General features: G+C 34.4%; 2 protein-coding genes across 3 annotated transcripts in view; both read right to left on the minus strand.

The window, feature by feature from the left end:
* The window catches only part of Nca (neurocalcin homolog), a 263,690-nt gene that overhangs the window by 165,676 nt on the left and 79,009 nt on the right, over positions 1–19,005 (minus strand). The window lies entirely within an intron of this gene.
* Positions 1–19,005, minus strand: part of LOC143433347 (neuronal calcium sensor 2) — a 238,126-nt gene that overhangs the window by 140,830 nt on the left and 78,291 nt on the right. The window contains exon 1 of one of the 2 annotated variants that reach the window (XM_076910662.1): positions 15,530–15,585. The exons of the other annotated variant lie outside the window; for it this stretch is intronic. The gene's annotated coding sequence lies outside the window, so the exon portion shown is untranslated. Of the gene's footprint in view, positions 1–15,529; positions 15,586–19,005 lie in introns of those variants that run through there. 2 annotated transcript variants of the gene reach the window in all.

Genomic DNA, 19,005 nt, shown 5'->3' on the forward strand with positions numbered 1-19,005 from the left:
TATTATCAAATTAAACGAGTAATTAGTCTTTTCTTTGAAATAGAGCCTTTCCATTTCTATCACCTCAATAACCATAGACGTATCATTGTTCAGCGAGCAAATGAAATATTTTAATATGAAAGGATAGTTTTTCAGGTATGACTTTCTATGTTAACGTTCATGGCGATTTAAGTATAGGTAACGGATAGTATAAAACAATAATTGAAAACTGAATACTAGATTCTATTTCATGTTAAACGATACTGAAGTCATTAGATAAATGTGTTGCCTTTGAAAAGTGACGAATATCTGGTTTGTTTGCTTCTAATAGTTTTCATGTGTCGTATACTAAGAAGTAACACCCGCGAATTCGTTGACTTCCATTTCAGTAAGAAGTGTGGAAGGGTTTTCCTTAATTTTATTTATTGAGGAAAGTTTTCAGGTGGAACGCCCCTTTTTATGACGCACGAGGGAATACCATGTGTCCAAAACTAACCCTAGCGGATAATAAACTTAAAAAGCCTCTCGACTGTATCAATGGAATAAAAAATGCGAAGATTTAGTGAATGAGGTGGCCTTTATTAACTATTGTTAAAAATATTAATATAGCAGTAAGAAAAACAATATTCTAGTAAAGTAATAGCCCCTTATAACAATTATTTGGCTAAATTTGTATTTCAAATTGTTTTCTGTTAAGTATAAGGAAAAGATTCTGGAAAGTCGCTATTGATCGTGTTGGTGAATTCTAATATAGACTAGGTTATAATTATTAATTTTACTCTGTAACAATCATAAATTAGGCGATTTTGTGGGATCGTAAGGTGCTCACTGTTGAGAATAAAATTTAGAGCAAATCCTCGTTTTCTAAATTGTCAGACTTCATATCTAGCTAGGCAACAACCTATCTGATTAAAAAAAAAACAAGTAGGTCAAGAGTGTAGATAATATTCAAAGAACACGCTGATTAGACAGTCGTCCTTTTTTCTTTAAAATTAATCAACGTGCAATATCCTAAGTCTCAGACTCCAAAGAATTCATATTCAGATACACATATGAAAGTTTTTCGATACGAGAACCACCTGCAAAAGAAATTGCGCCTATTGTTGAATATACAACATATTTTATAATTTAATTAAAACGGGGAAACTGTTGATCGTTAGGAACGACTATCTTTTAATTAACCACTTTCATTGCTCAAAATTACTGTCTACACTTTGGAAAATTTTCTGCTGAACAATAATCCAGTTTTAATTGACGACGAAATTCGTGGAATAAATTTCAAGTTCGAAAATGTTCGGTAATTTACTTAATCTCGCTCCAGCCTTCTCTGTAGTGGAGGTGGATTAATTAAAAAGCGTTGTAGAGTGCTGCGATGAGACAGAAAAATAAAATAAAATAGAGGATCTCCGAGCCCCACACTCTCAGAACATTATTGATTGCTGCTTTCACGTTGACATACAGGGTGTTAGGAAAAAGGGCCAGAAATTTAAAAGGCTTGTAACACTTGCCACAATGAACGAAAAATATTTTACAGATATCAATAGCACGAATACTGAAGATTTATAATATGTATGCTTCGAAATAGTCTGTGTACACATAATAATCTTGTGTTTACAGTTTCGAACTAACACTACTTTGTGTTGGAAACAAAATGGTGCGCATGAATAATTGAAATATTACTTAGATACTAAAAGTTGATTTTACAGAGAAAATATTAGTTTCAAGACTCATATCAATAAGAACCCCCATTATGTGAAATAAAAGTGATCGTACGAGAGAATTTTTTCTGTAATAAAATAATAAGTTAAGTATTTAAAATTCAGTTTAATTTAATAATTAAGACAAAATTAAATATAATAAGTATAAATTATATCCAATCAGTAAGAAGCAATACTTTTTAATCTTCGTTTTTTCTTTTAACAGAAATAAGCATATGCATCTTAAGTTTTAGCAGCCAAATCATATAATTTGAACTTAAAATCAGCTAAGTCCTATTTCCAAGATTTGAAGTACTTTGAAATAAGTAAAATAATACGTACATATTCGTCATTACTCTCACTGATTCCATTTAATATCTATATTTTGTTTACTTACACTTTTTTATTGCAGTAGGTAACTGTAATAAATTTAGTTGCATTTTTATTACAGTAGGATTACGCCATTTTATATAAGACAACAGATTAAATGGTCAGTAATTTAAATCAACTTTCTATCATTAATTTATTACCAAAAAGGTCAGTTTAGGATAACTTAGTTAAATTAATAAACGCACAATATAAAGCAAGACAAATGAAAAAAAGTACAGTATTAATCCCATTCCATTCCAAGTCGAGAAATAATTACATTTCTGATCAACTGGTATTTGTTTAGCTACCAGTGAGGGTTTCACATATTTTTAAAACATATTGACCTTTCATATTTAAATACTGATCAAAAGGGATTAAAATGCTGACCAGTGAAATATAACAGAATATTCTAATAATACAGTGTTAATACAACAGAATATTCTAATAATACAGTGTTAATACAACAGAAGGTTCACACAACGGGTGTTCATATAATGAAGCTTCAACTGGCTTATCCTGTGTATATGTATATAAAGGCAGAGATTATGTAGTATACGATTCTGGCTTTGCTTTGCCAATTATTACGCCTGCCAAGCGTTGATTACAAAATAACAGGAAACTAACCGGATATATTAGTATTGGTAACAGAGAACGTTTAAATCCTATCACGGGCTCATAAGATTAGACATCCTCAGAGCCGTCGTCTGCGTTGTGTAAATTTCATCGAAAGGGTGTCATATCGCCAGAAAAATTTCTTTATTTTTTACGTGCTAAGGCTAAGGTGTCGTGAAACATCCGATATAGTGAAAATTAATTTATTCGCATCATAAGCTCGTGTATGCGTGGAATTTTCCTTATGGATTAAAGTATTTCTTTGAGTAAAGGCAAAAGGTTTGGATAGAAATGAAGGGTTGCGGATTCTAATAGCAGCGAAGAACTGGTCTACGAAAATTTAAACGTATTATTGCTATATTAAATTGTAACGATTTGGCGCAATTTTTCACTTTTTCGAATGATGCACATGGTTTGATAAATACAGAGAAAGATAAAATTTAGCAACTAAAAAACAATAGATTCATTCTTTATTTTGTACTGTACTATTTTTATTTCAGTCGTTCATTTTTTCATTCGTATGTAAAAAGAATAGCATAGAAGTAATAAATAGTTTAAAAACGTATTATTTTAAAAAATATTTCTGGGAACATAGGTGTGTCTCATATAAAAAATAAAAATAATCATTTTCAAATGTCTGTCCCGTTAAACTGTCATATTTGTATCTAAATAAATAAACATTTTCCTAACTCAAATTAATTGTTTTGTTGCAATTTACAAATCTTATCATTCTAACTTAATCAAACGTTATATTATCCGCAGAGGCTCAAACGCTTTTAGTTGTACGCGTTCGCAAGCCAATTACAGAAACGGAACGCTTGTTCTTTTATTATACATTACCCAATAAAGTTAAAGGGTCACAGAATTTCGCCTGAAAATTACCAATATTTGAACCGCTACAATTTTTCGCAAGGAAAAATTGAACAACAGTATACTGGAACTTGTTTTAAACCGTGAAACTTCTATTTTCACAGTTTCGAAGTTTGCTTTCTTAGAAGATCGTTTTTAGTTGCGCAACGTGACGGAATAGCGAAGTTGACCTCTTTCTATCCAAGTTTCATAAGTTTCAGAATTTTTTTCAGGATTCGTTTAGAAATGGTTTTGGGAAGAAAAGTCTCTCCCTTGGACCAACCTCAGAAAGTTAACATATTCTAATTGCAAAAAGGACCGCCATTATGAAATCATCCGAGGAACATCAAGGAGAGACTTGTGTCTTCAATGTGTAAATACGAGTTACAATTATAAAATTCTTCTACATTTGCGATACGGACGGCACAACTGCTGTATTTTAAGACATAGATTTTCCCCCTTTTTTTTGCGTCTCATAAACTTTACAACTGGGACTACGTCGGGAATTTAATTGGTATTTCAAGCTCTCAGCGTTTCCTGGTGTCATGAACTTTGACACCACACAATAGAATAGGGTGAGTTGCCGTAATATGGAATACGTGTCCAGTGTGAAATACGACGATATTAAAGATTCCTAACATTGCTCTCTGTTGGTGGTGAATGCAGTTGATGTTTGTTCTGCGTTTTAATTAGTGAACATATGAAGTATTTGCAAACAATATAAAAGAAAATTTTGTATTTTTGAACTGAGTTTATACGCAATGAAATAAATGCATCAGTTTTGTTTTTACGCGATTATTTTTCAATTATAGTCGAATTTGTGTAATTATTGTGGAAACTATTAATTTTTATTCTTTTCAGTGCAACATTTCTGAAAAGTTAAATAACAATGGTTTCCCTAATATGGAATAAAATACCTTATATTACAAATCTGTTGTTTAACTGTATTTATTAGGATAATTAATAGAAATGTTAATTAGTTTCAACTGATTTTATTTTATTTCGTATGAAAAATAACAAACATTACATTTATTGAGCAAAAGTTATCATCAATTGCTATATTTACTTATTTATATTTCCATTTTTAAAAAAGTAAAATCAATATTTTGTGCTACTCCGTGTTGGAAGCAACCTAAATTTGATCTGAAAACAGAGAACCTCACTAAAAACAACAAATATTGTCTAAACCGGTATTACATTTTTAATTTGTTCATTATCAATTAAAAAAGCAAGAAATTTCCCATAAAACAGATTAAATTTTGATCAAGTTTCAGCAAGTAGGTAATATATCCTACTAAAATAACATGAGCAATGCAACTTTTCACTGCTAAATTCTTCGAAGCTCGAGAGAAAATAAAGGAAAAGAAGCCATTCAGTCTCTTTCACTTATTTCTCAAAGAATACGTGAAGCGCAATTCCAAGAAGACATGTAAGAACCAGAAATAGAAACATGAGTCATCTGGAACCGTTAAGACTCCCTTATATGGAAATCTTCATGCACCCTTATCAAGTTTTAATAATATACAAATCACTTTTTAATTATCTTCGAAAAAAATTGTACTGTAAAATCGTATTGCAAAAATTGTAATTGTGTAAATTATTAACTTGGAGTAAATTATATTTGGCAGTTTTGGTTAACAATTGTTACATCCTCCTATTACGAACTTTGAGCACCAACAAAGTAGCTTAATTTTTACTTATTCATCTCAATAGTCAAACATTTAACAAATTTGCTTCATTCTACCATAGATTTCAGTTTTCTTGGTAGAATTAAGCCAAATAATTCTCACTTAATCATCTAATTCTACAATCCCGATAACAATAATTAAATAATCTAATATCATAAGCCTGCTACACTTTTCTACCATTATCCTCCAAGTTGTCAGTCCATTTCACACAAAATTCCTCCTCAAATCCAATAATTATAGTAGCTTCCTGGTTTCTTGCTAGGATCGTCCACTAAGAACGATATTTAATTGAAAAATGCCACAGATAATTACATTGTTCTTGTCATTCGTAGCACCTTGTGATGCGAGAATAAGGGATCTTCGCCCCAAAATATCGTAGATTTAAAGTTACAAATCAGGCATATGTAGAACCATTCTATCGAATCTGACGCACCCAAGGCTCCAAGCACTTCTGGACCAAGCCTGGCCTGAGGCGTAGGCCACCATAATGGTCGTGATTTACGTATTTGTACGGGGGTCGTCCTGGGAACGCGGTCGACGCATTTGGGGAAACGCATCGACCATTGCACGTGTCCTACGGTAATAGTAGCGATGGCTGTGTGACCCAGTCATCACTTATTCCTTGGATGGGGAGTATGGACGACGAGACACACTCCCCTCCAGGAAAGGGGTCTTGGCAAGCCATAGCGGAACTTGCGCGCGGGGGGAGGGGGGGTCGTTCGAGTTCCTGGTCCTCTTCCAGCAACGTCGAGGATGATCACCGTAGGGTTTGAACTGGTAAGAGTTCGGTATACTTTTGGAGCTTCCATGAGGATTTTGCCACGTAAGAAAAAAGGCTTAAAGAGGTTAATGACAGATGTTTTCCTCGAATTAACAAAATAATACAAGTTCTAAATGCTTATATGTACGTACAACTAAGAATGACTAACGCCTTGCAAAGATTGATACACTGATGACTCGTATTTATATCGTTCACTGCTATGTTTGTACTGTAATCCTATCAAACTATTGTTTGCGTCTTTGCGAAACGTTGCATTTAATGAAACATTATCATATAGAAAGCTATTCACAAATGTTTCTGTAGCTTTTTTTTAAATATATGGGATCTATTAAAGGGAATAAGGGATCTATTAATTTCTTATAAGAAATAAGAAATAAATCATTTTGGCATTATTTAAATAAATACAAGAAAATAATAATATATGTATGCATTTGTGAACGCATTCATGTTATTTACAACATAATAATATAATTTTTACTTATTACTTCCTACAGATTATTTAAATACAAATCCTTCGCTTCACAATTAAGGATCCATTTATAACTATCATAATTATTGCCTCAATTGTACGAAACCATGCAAAAAAATTTTTCAGAAAATTACAAGAAATATTAATATCTATTTTGCAATACGAAAGTGTACCCGTGCTACAGCGATCTACAGTAATCAACTCTATCGTAGCGATTTTTAACCGTAACTTTAAATCTACGATATTTATGTCTCCTGCCTTAATAATTTTTGCAATACAGTAGTACTTTACGCCTTGACCAGGCGAGGAAATAGGCTCTAGGTAGTAAAGTATAATAAGTTACAGGCGTGCAATCTAAAAATATGCGCCATTAAAATCGACCCGTGTATCTTTCAAGCACACATTAAAACTCGCGCTGAAAAGCATTCATTTCACTTTTACTTGGTAATATATTATAGACTATAAAAATATCAGAGTGAAACAGACTCAATAACTATACGTCGTCTATTTTATAGAATTAAAAATATTTATTGGTGTTATCTATATGTTTATATTTATCTATATATAAACATACATATGTGTATATATATATATATATATACACATACTTTTTTTTATCGTGGACGCAAACATTAAGAACAATTTGTCCTCAAACACATAGCCCTACTTGCGCTTTGTTCTTTATATCAACGTCACACTAGAATTATTATTAGAGCCAATGCCTAAGAAGGACCTTTTGTAATCATGGTCGATACCTGCAGCAATAATACTGTTTTCAAACACCTATATGTTTAACTTTAGTCATTTAGTGTATCACGTTTTGGTTTCCTCTTACTTGCACTACAAACTTCCACGTTTTTTATGACACTTATGCATTAATGTGCAAAAATATATTAATCGTGTAGTTATTTCTATTAAAAGCTCGTTTTTCTCTACATGTCCACGCTCATTGACGCTATATAATATTGGCGTTTTAAATTCATCCTTTTGCAAATCAAGTACTTTCACTTAAATTATTATTTTAAAAGACGCAACATATAAATTAGTAATAAGAAATGAAAAAATTAATTCAAAACGGTACAGACACTTATTTAAAAATAATTACCAATTTATTGAAATAAGTATATATTATGTAATTCATAATAATATAATTAATAGTATGTATGTACGAAAATTGTGTGTAAATATAATTTATAGCTTATACGTACACACCTACATAATGGTTTTGCTGTAGCAATTGTCAGTGACTTAAAGCGTTAGGGTTTCTTAGTTTCTTCAAAAGATTCTTGTCGGTATTTGCACACATTTTTTACTGAACTAATAATTACTTTTGAATAAATATTTGTAGTTTTTTCAATAAAATTATTGCATACAACAATGCAAAAAATTTTCTAAGAAAATTACAAGAAATATTGATATCTATTTTACAATACGATAGTGTACCTGTGCTACAGCAATCTATTTTTCATTTCTTACTATCTAGTTTATATTTGGTGTTTTTTTTTTAAATAAAATATTTAAGTAGAAGAACTTGATTTGTAAAACGGTGAATTTGATTTGAAAAACGATGAATTAGATATGCGAAAGGATGAATTTAAAGTGCCAATATCGTATTATCAATGTTTAAACACTTTCAGTGCCTACGGATTTTGTTGCATATAAAATATATTCACGTCGTTTATAATTTCAACACTATAGGGTTTGCGTTGCGAGCTCACCTTTCTGGAGATCCTATTCTCCTTTGCGCAGATAAAATATTTCAACCTTTTGTAAACTAAATTCCAAAATACGTTTTATTGCACAGCTTGCTATCCTGTCCAAAAAAGAATCTTATCGGAGTCTGCCAAAACCACGGGTCTTGGTTGACCTCGACACATTTTGTTTGAAAATCGAGTCGCCACGGTGTCGCATCTCGCAACGCGGAAATATCGTTTCGTGTTCGCTCTCTGGGATTATAAGGACCAGATTTTAAACGCGTTGCTCGTGACGTTGACCGTCAAACTAATCTTGAACAGTTTGCTCTTCACTTCCCAATCGGATGGAAATGTTTCGTATGATCGATCGTTCGTTCCTTGTCTCTCGCAAGGCGCACGATTCTCTCAAGAACTCGGTTGTTGTTCGCTATTCGTTCGTTCGTTCTTTGCCAAGAATTAACTTTCTCGAACGACGATTTTTCAGGAACTTGTTCGTTGCTTCCTCCATTGTGCAAAGGGTGGACACTGCTGGCATTTGTCGAAGCGACGCAAATTACCAATCAGTATGCCCCTTCGAGTATCGTCTACACCCTCTTGAGCGCCTGAGGCGCACGTTCGCTTCAAGGGGGTGAGAAGATACTTGCACGAACGTGGAACCTTCGAAACCCTTCGAAATTTCCCAAAGGTCAATCTTTGATACGTGCACTATTCTGTACCCGTGACAAAAGACGGTTACGTGCACGTGTACGACTGACTCCAAGGAAATAGTTCGTTCACGACACGATTCTGCTATTGAAGACGTCGAAAGTTCGAAGTTTAATTGAGATCCGTTAAAGTAACTATCGAAGCTAAAATCGTGTAATACCAAAAATAACGCTTTTGCGATGAACACGTTATACATTCAGTTTTCGGAGACCCCTCGTTTATTGTTCCTCGTCGGTTGGAACACGCGCAAGTTTCGTTCTATGGCATACGTTAACGCAGAATGCGGCGCCACCCATCACTGGCCATTCGAGTTCCACGCTCTGAATAAGAGTAGAACTCTTTATCTCCCTTTATGTCGCTGAAACGACTGGACGATACTTATGCGGTAACGCCCTCTGTGCCAGACGTGCCAGCAATATTCGAACCGAGAGATAAAATGAAGAAGCAATTTGTACGAAACAAGGGTGTACGGGGCGTGTAATAAGTTCGAGGTTACGCTTCGTAAAAATAGGGGTTTGCCCTTTACCGGCTAAATCGTGAGGATGATAATCTCTATAAAAATCGTGAAACTTAAACTATGGGGCACGATGAGATAGGATATCCCGGTCAATAGTACCAGGACGTGACCGGTGCAGCGTTGGTTGCACCAATCGTCGACAGCTATCTTGGGATACCGGTTTGTTCCGCAAAGTGGAAGCGTTCTATCCATGTAAGGGACTCTGTATAAATGATCTCTAATAGTACATAATAAAATAATAATATCATATAACGCTTAATATTTTACTATTTACAGTACTAAAATATAATAATATTTTTTAAATTATAATTTGATCTAAATTGCTAATGATAAGGAAATAAATGAGATATAAAAAAGATAGCGACAGAAACATTAATTGTACTTATTTAGATAATCAGGCGATTAAGAACTAGGCCTTGGACTGAATTCTTTTATATTGCATCTAAATGTGCCTATGTCGAAAGACCATTCACAACTTGTGGGACTGAATAAACTCGATGGGTTTGCTGTTAACTGAAATTCTTTGTTTCAACTAGCTGTCTGTTTCCTTTCTATTACTTGACTGATTCCAACAGTGGTTTTGAACTTCCCCCCTTCAAATTCTAATACTTCTCTAGCAGCCACTTTGTTATCCCTTCCAGTACTGGGATGACGAGGGTTGACGAAGGGATGACGAAGCTCTTGATTCTAAGGATGGTGGCAACTGTTCGGACACCGTTATGCAGATGTCCGCCTGTTGGCCCCAAACATTTGATAACCAGAAGTTCGATGAACACCTCTTCTTACGACAGGGTAATTGCTATTGAGTATTAAGAAATGACTAAACTTACTAAATTAAAAAACGTGAAAAAGTCACGTACCACCTAGAACTGCTATACAGATGGTACTCAAATTCTCCTTCTCAAAAATAGCCTTTATCTGGGGCCCTGTCATGGTGAAACGTTTACGAATGCAATTGTACGAAATATTTTGCAGATATGATTGAAATGATACAGCTAGGTTGTGGCAATACTGTCGGAAGTAACTAGACATCTCTTTTATATATAGAGGAGGAGTAGTTATTGTGACATACGAAGTGGTAATTAGTTATTTTGTTTTGGAAGCTAAAAAGGATGAAGTTTATCCCCAATCATTGACAACAATCGAAGATGGTTCACTAAACAGCGCGCATGCTGGAACGGCTGTAGAAATGTTCGAAGGAGTACATATATTATCATTTATGTTTTATAATTTAACTAAACCGGTGTATCGATAGTAATGGATAGTGGGCTGGGCACTGGTGAAAGTAAAACTCATTTCGACAATATTTCAGTAAGCAATTGATGCTCTATTCAAGTAGGAAAATCAGTATTAAGCATTTTATAAAAAAAATTAAAAGTCATTTCCATACGTCGATAAAAAAATTTCTGATTTCAAAAAATTGTCAGAAACTGCAATATAGGGTACATTTATCTCATTAAATTGATGTTAAAATTAAGTATGCTTGGATGATGTGAAATTAGCACAATAAATAAATCAAATAAAACTGCCACTGCTTTATTTAGTTTATGTTTATCGATTTTTACGGTACAATTTGTATATTTTGCGAAATGCAAAGTTAATTAATGAATGCAATCGTTTTAAGAGATGCAGCTCTCTGTTAATCTGCGCTTTCTCAAAATGACCCCTGAGCCAAAACAATTGCCCATCCCTGGTTTAAAATACTGTTTAATATAGCGAATAATTTACGAATTATTCTAAAACGTTACGTTATATGATTCACTTTGTACAGTGTATCACCCAACGAAAGAATAGATGCAAATCACGCGGTGAAATCGTCTGCTTAACACCGTGGCATCATATACCATACAATGGCGTCAAATTGAAAACAGAAACTTATTACAAATGTCGCGTTAAAGTATAAAATAAAGTGTTACGAGGTGTTCTCTCCAAATCTATTAGAAGTATTGACTTTATAGAAGAAAAAGAAGAAAAATTGGCGAATCAGGTTTGCTCAGATTAGGATTCGAACTCGACTCTTTCGCACGGCCAGCGACTGCTTTAACCATTAAGCTGTGGCGGCTACGATTCCTGGTATTTTCGAGTCGTAAATTCTCTAAAGAAATAACAATGCGTTCCTACGACACAGCGCAGGTCTGGCCACCGCGGGTTAGCACTTGGCGACCAGGCCCGCGCGTTTCCTAAACCCGATACCCGTCTGGTTTGTGTCCATCATCTGGGCCAAGCAATTGTTTCCCTTAAGATTTCGTCGCGACTGAGCATTGCCGGTCGCGTACGATAGATCCTTGAACTTGGTTTATTTATGACCAATTTCCGTCCGTTACGTTTCGTGGAAACGTTCACTCTCCTCGTCTGTGCATCCATCCTTTTCATTCTGGGATTTCCCATCCTTTTCTATACGCATTTTTAAGGGACGACATTTTCGTCCTCGCGACAGTTCGATTCGGACAGTTCGGTTAGAACGAGGCAAGCACATAGTTCTGTTAGAACGACGCTAGCATATAGTTCGGTTAGAACAGTTCGGCGAGAACACCCTGTTCGTTAGAGCAGCCTCCATATTCGTTAAGAATTGTGAGGTCAAGTTGAGTTTCACTAGAGTCGCGTAGCGACGTAAAAGAAATCGTAGCCGTAGCACCGCCCCCAACATTAAGAACTATTGTTTTATTATTGTTTCGCTATTGTTAACTGTTTTTGATTGTTTTATATTAAATTGTGGGCAAAAAGGTCGAGTGTGATTTCTTACTCCCGTTACATTGCCCTCAAAGCTATTCAGGGCCAACGACTTTAATTCTCGAATGCAATCTAAAGAAACACGTGACGACACAGAATGCCTACTATGCCTACAACTTAATGTTCTTCTGTTTTAAGTAAATAGGGAAGGAGAACAATGACTACCACTCAGGCTCCCATTTAATTACCGAAAAGACAAGGTCGATACCTGTAGCGGTCTCGGTGGTACGCTTGGAGCTTACCACACTTTATTTCGCCAAGAATTGTGTCGAATCGAACATCGTGTTCGGTTTGGAAGCGTGACAATATTGTGTCCAATTATGGTAGCGCAGAGTATTAAATTACAAGTATCTAGAGAGACTGAAACGTGACTCTAGTTGCGTTTCAGTGTGAAGGTACTAAGCGATTTTGCACAGTATGCGGAAGGATGTTCGAAAGAAGTTTGAAGGAAAGTATGTCGTTTATCCATGTGACAGCGATTGAAATTAATGACATTTGCGATGGCAACGAATGTTTTATCGGAAATTTCGAATTATTTCGGACAGGACTGATGAAGAAGAATTACCTAACTGGGATATTCAGAACTGGAAATGAAAATTTATTATGGAAATCCTATTAATTTAGTCCATTTATTAAAATGATATATTTGGAACTGTCTATAGCGAAAATAATAGATATTTTAAGCAAAATAACGAAAAATGCATAAAACCAAACAAAGCTGAATTTTCAAGTATAAGATAAGCAGGAGAGAAGTAAATTCGAAAAAATTTAAAAAAATTATTAGTTGTCTTCATAAAAAATTTCAAAACTACGTACAAAGATAGAACATAGTCATTGGAAAATTCCCTGGGAGAATCGTTTAAATTTTGAAATATATTACCTGAGTAAGCTCTACAGTGGAATTAGTGTAAATTTAAAAACAGTAATAAAGTCGTTAAAAAAGTGGAGTGTAAGAGGATGAGTTGTACTAATATAAAATACTTAGTTTTTCACATACATTTTACCTATTTAAAGAACGTTTATAAAAGTTATTTTAACAGGTTTGTAAACAGTTTTATGCTGTTTTCATTAGCAACAATCAAATTTAAAATATAAGAACGAAGAATATTTGATGTTTTTAGTTAGACGAAATTCTTTTAAATCTTAAGATCGTGACATGGATTTGTTCTATAAGTTTGATTGTTGATTAAGTTACATTATTATTACTGATATTATTGTGCGCTATTTGTATGCTGTTATTCTAATGTCTTAGTATTATGTAACAAATCCTTTTATCACCAATGCCAATTTTTATTATATTCATATTTCATTAATAAGTATGTAGATTGCACGCGTAAATAACTTGCTCGTTTGACACGCGAGGACATGAATAACGACACGCTTGAGCCAGCTTTGGTGACTGTCGCGTCGAATATCGAGCCGTTAAACTATGCTGCAGTCAAACGGTTAAACACTTCAAACAATCTGACGGGTACCGCATGTCTGAGAGTAGCGCATTATCGTTTAGCAAAGAATCATAACATGTTGGCACCTAAATTCTGATATTATGCGGAACTTCTTATTATGAGTACAGTTAGAGCCATTTCACACGAATGGTTTTCAAACGATAGTATCGTAAGGTTAGTTGTCGCGCGATACGCGGGTTAAATCCTATTCAGCGGCCATTTCACGTGAAATCATACGTCTCTTTTTTTTTAGGAAAGGTACATTTGCTTTGAACAGATGCTATTTTCTTAATACTATCCATGCTTTATGCGAACAGAGAGAGGGAGAGTGAGAGAGAAAGAGAGGAGAGAGAGAGAGAGAGAAATAGAGAGAGAGAGAATCTCTCATTCTTAGAATTAGTGATATACCATCACGTATATTTGTATCATTCTTCGAAAAGGTAAACTGACATGCTGAAGCAATCAAAGAGATTATTGCTATCAGTTAAAGGTTCTTCAAATAATAGAGAAAAATATTCTCCCCACGTCTAATGTAATTTTATAAGATTAATTTTATATTTCTCTCTTACATAAAACCCAATTAAACATTTCAATGTTGCCTACCTTTTAGAAGAAATATTTCGTCCAAAAATCTCTGTGACGCGAATAGTTATTTTTAAATGAAAAACGAATAATCGACACGTGGTATGGCATCATCATGGCATCAGGCATCATGGTACGTGTATCGTCGTGTGAAAAGATCCATTTCTTTCGATGTTTCATCTGGCTCGTTTCATACAAACAGTATCGCCAACATACACGAAATCAGTATCGTGATATCGTATCTGTACATCACGAGAATCGTCTTCTAGACACACGTTTTTGTATGAAACAATGTTATCCATCATACACATATCGTACACTCGTATGGCCATATAAAAGAAATCACGGCTTGTGCGTAAACAGCTCGTGATATCCGTATACGATATGCCCACCGCATAAGTACTGCTAAGAGCTGGTAAGCTGGCAGTTTTGGAGATCCAAGAAACAAAGAGAAGCACATTTTTTACATATGATATCCACGCAGTCGAAGTAAATAGATACGACAACTAAGACTCTATAATATAAATACGTTTTTATACAGTGTGATCGGTAATTGGTGATCCAACCGAAAGAGGAGTGATTCTGGATGAAAAAGTAAGTCGAAAATATAGGATAACAATTTTTCACCTGAGGCTTTGTTTTCGAGAGAATCGACTTTGAATTTTTTCTGGGTATGGGTGCACTTGATCATGTCTCGATATAGCGGATTTCACTGTAGATCATTATCTCGATTGAAGTTATGTTGATAAACACTTGCAATATCATGGAAATGTTTTTCTAGCTGTGAGAGATTTTTTAAACCAACATTACCGAGATTGGATTGATTAACTCCGCTTGACTTTTACTTATGGAGTCATATTAAATCAAGTGTGTATTCCGAAGAAATCACAAGTTGCGAGGAATTGAAAGAAAATATTATTTTAGCCTTTTATACATTAAAACAACCGAATACCTTAGAAAGCGTTCATAGAAATTTAATTAGAAGAGCAGAATTATGTTTTCGCAGGATGGCCAACCATTTCCAGCAATTTCTGTAAGAATAAACTTTGTTACAAAGATTTTATTTACGAGAGAGAACGATTTACAGTGAGATTCGTTCTAACGAGACGTGATTAAGTGCACCCATACCCAACGAAAATTCAAAGTCGATTTTCTCGAAAACAAAGCCTCAGATAAAAAATTGTTATTCTATATCTCTGACTTATTTTTTCACCTAGAATCACCCCCCCTTTCGGTTATACCACCAGTTACCGAACACCCTGTATGTCTGTGACCGTAACCAATCGCAAAGAACCCAACCTAATAATAAATCCTAATCTCATAATAACGTAATTGATAATCGATCACAGCCGAGCGTTAAATTACAAGCTCTCAATTATACGTATATCACCGTGCGAAACCATTTTACATACCACATGATTGTTGCGTGGTAATGCCATTGCCTGAAAACCCACCGTGTGAAACCGCTCAGAGTTCTGCAATGGACGGGTTAGAATGCGCCCCACTCCTCAACTGACTGTTACCGAGTTCACCAAACGCTTTTACCGGCATCCACGCTTACCGGAAGCCAACGACGCTTTATCCGCTCAATCCGGATCTCTGCGAATACCTTTGGTACCGTTACAGATAGTGAAAAGCATTTTCCATAAAAGTCGATTAGTTCCCAAAGAAATCTAGCTTAACAGGAACTGTCGCGTCGCGACGATGGTCGTCCTCTTAATTAAAACCAAGTTTATGGTACGGACGCAATCAACTAGCTATTTTTGAGAATTTCCGAATATTTCTTACCTTCTTTATTACTTCAATTTTCCTAAGTATCAGGATTAGGATCTTACAGGTTGCTTTTATTTTCGAATTTGTAACGATTCGCACCTTTAATGCCTTAACTCGATAGCTAATAACGTATTATAAACTCGATAAAGCCTAATTCCGATGTAGCTACCATCTCCACATCAAAGGAGGGGTAGCAAACTCATTGATCAAATAATCAAATAAGTTTGTAAAAAGTTAGAATAGGATCATTATTAAACTAAGCTCCAACCAAGTCACAACCAAGTACTACGAATAAATAATTTACCCAACATATTATCCTAATCTAAAATATTAAAATCAATAAAAAAGAATCCTCCTTGGTATTCTAACCAACCAATAAACAAGGCGAAGCTAGGGACGCAACAGGAACATTTTTTCTGCGAACATATAAAAATAAAATTTGTTTTTTTTCATTTTAATAACGCCATGCTTTTTCAAGCATTGAACAATGCAACTCCTCCGTTATAATTTGCGTAAAGATAATTCAACTATTTGTTCCAAAGTAATCATTTTAGTAGACATCCCAATGTCACTACTAAATTTTGTACAACTCGGACAGGAAACCGCTGAAGCAATTTCAATAACCGCTCACCGGTTAGGCAAACAGATACTCGTTACTGGTAACCACCGCGATCATTCAAGCAGATTCGGACGGATAAATATTTCACCGGTTCCGATTTGATAAGCCCCGGTCAGGCCAGTTAATACCTATTTACGGTGGCTAATTCCCATACAGCGTTCGGATATCCTTGGTTCTAGGCCGTCCATTCTCACCCAACGCTTGCCATCGCGCAATGCTGAACTTCCAAAGATACTGAATTAGTTAGTTCCAGCTGAACGTACAGTCCCTGATCAAGTCTTTCAGCCATTACTAACTACTAAAATTGAATTATCGGTAGAAAAATTATTCGTTGTATTGCAGCGGATGGCATATCACTATTTTAGGTATTTACTTCTTCGTGCTCAAATTTATTCAGTAATCGAAATGAAATTTAACTGTAGATGGTGAATTGATTAAATTCTTTTTTTTGGGGGGGAAAAAGTATTGAAAGTGCCAAAGTGGAAACTTGATAACAGTAGAAGTAAAAGAGCTGTATAAACTATCATAACAGAATGTAATTATAAGGTTTTAATATAAAAAGTTGGTTAAAGTGAAATAAAATTTTGTATCATTTTGAAATTGACATGTATCAGTGTGAGGTATTACATTAATTTTTAATTAAATAAATAAGTGAAAGAGATGAGATTCGTACGAACTCTCCTAAAGAGATAAAATTTAAGTACTCGTGTAAGTACGTGTCGTTTCAGGCGTGAGTGTTGCGCGTTAAGTAGATAATCCGATATAAAATAAATGAGTTGGCAAACACCCATAGACGACTGAGGTTTCATAAATAACGAGACTGTAAACATCGCGTATACTTTTTCCTGTTGTTTTTCTATTATATTTCTGAATGTTAAAAGTTTGTTCTAGTTTTCAGTAGAGAGAGAGAGGGGGGGAGAGAGAGAGAGAGAGAGAGAGAGAGAGAGAGAGAAGTCGATACGGCGACAAACAAGCTGATCGATCGGATGTCTCGAACAACAGCCTCCTTTGCAAGTAAAATTTATTTTAATCGCGTTACAAAAAAGCAACAAAAAGGGAGCAGCGAACGGAAATAAATTTCGTAGCCATATGCTGTACGTTTTAAAAAAACGGAGAAACGTACTGGAAGTTTCTTCCTGCCCTCCTGATAGGCAGTTTTTATAAAGAAAATATTTGGTCCTACAATACGTGAGCAATTAAAGTACTTCAACTGTCGATAAGAAAACAATTACTTTATTATATTTAAAGTTTAAAGAGAAATAAAATATATTTAAATAATGAATTCAAACAATATAATTCTGCAATAATTATAGCAAAATTACCTCATAAACTATATTTTGAACTATACTATACTCCGTATCAAGTACTTGTTTTCAAAATAATTCATATATACAACATAATTTTACTGCAAAATAATTTTATAATGCAACTGTAATAGATAAAATGAACATAGAATGATTTAACACATTCTTCGTTATTGCTATGGTTACATAGATTGCACATTTTTAATAATGAAGAGATTCTAATGGTAGCAGAAACTCTGTCCATTTACCCACCCTAACTCCCAGCAACTATGCAACATCCTCCACACAAGGAACACCACTGTATCCTCTCTGTCTTCTCTATGCAAATGTGCACAACATAATACTAATTAATACATAATCTTACCAAAGAATCAACAGCAGATCAAGATACATTCAATATAGACATCGCCCACATTACTCTCAGTATACATCACCCCTCTCGTCAGGAAATTAAGAAACAAGAAAGCACCTGATGTAAATCACGGAATAAATTAGAAACCTCCCAAAAAATGAGTACTATATCTGCGTTACGCTATTAGAGAAGCGTATTGTATAGCCTAGAACGCTGAAAAAAAACAAAAATAATTTCAATTAATACCCAAGTCCAAAAAAAAGAAACGAGATCACGACCATTGCAGACCAACTGCTTTACGCAGCATTTACTCAAAAGAGACTGAGTGAACATTTAGTATCGCACGATAGAACTCCAAATGCATAATTTGGATTCAACATCGGTCATTTCAGAATTCATGAATTATTAAGATTTGTTAAATACGTGATCCTTGAATACAATGAAAACCAATATACTGTTATATAGTTCTTCTCGATACAAAATACAATTTGATATCGTTTGCCAGAAGAATATCGTTTATTATTTTACACAACGTTGCAAAAGTACTGCATATATGCATTTATATACATAAACGATAATATTATAACAAATTAAGTAAAGCCACAGAAAATGCAACATCAAAAAAGAGAACACATTAGGTCACAGTCAATCTCTTACATTATACCATTGCAAGCACAATAATAACAGACTTTACTTTAATTCCAATCTCTATGTATATATTTTAAATATACATAGTGGCACTTCGCAATAAAAGTCTGCTTTGTCTCTGAAAATGCATATATAACAAAAGCATCTCATACAACCATGATCTATATTTCAAGAACATTTCATGTTTCTAAA

Source organism: Xylocopa sonorina, chromosome 2, assembly GCF_050948175.1.
Source record: "Xylocopa sonorina isolate GNS202 chromosome 2, iyXylSono1_principal, whole genome shotgun sequence".
Lineage (NCBI taxonomy): Eukaryota > Metazoa > Arthropoda > Insecta > Hymenoptera > Apidae > Xylocopa > Xylocopa sonorina.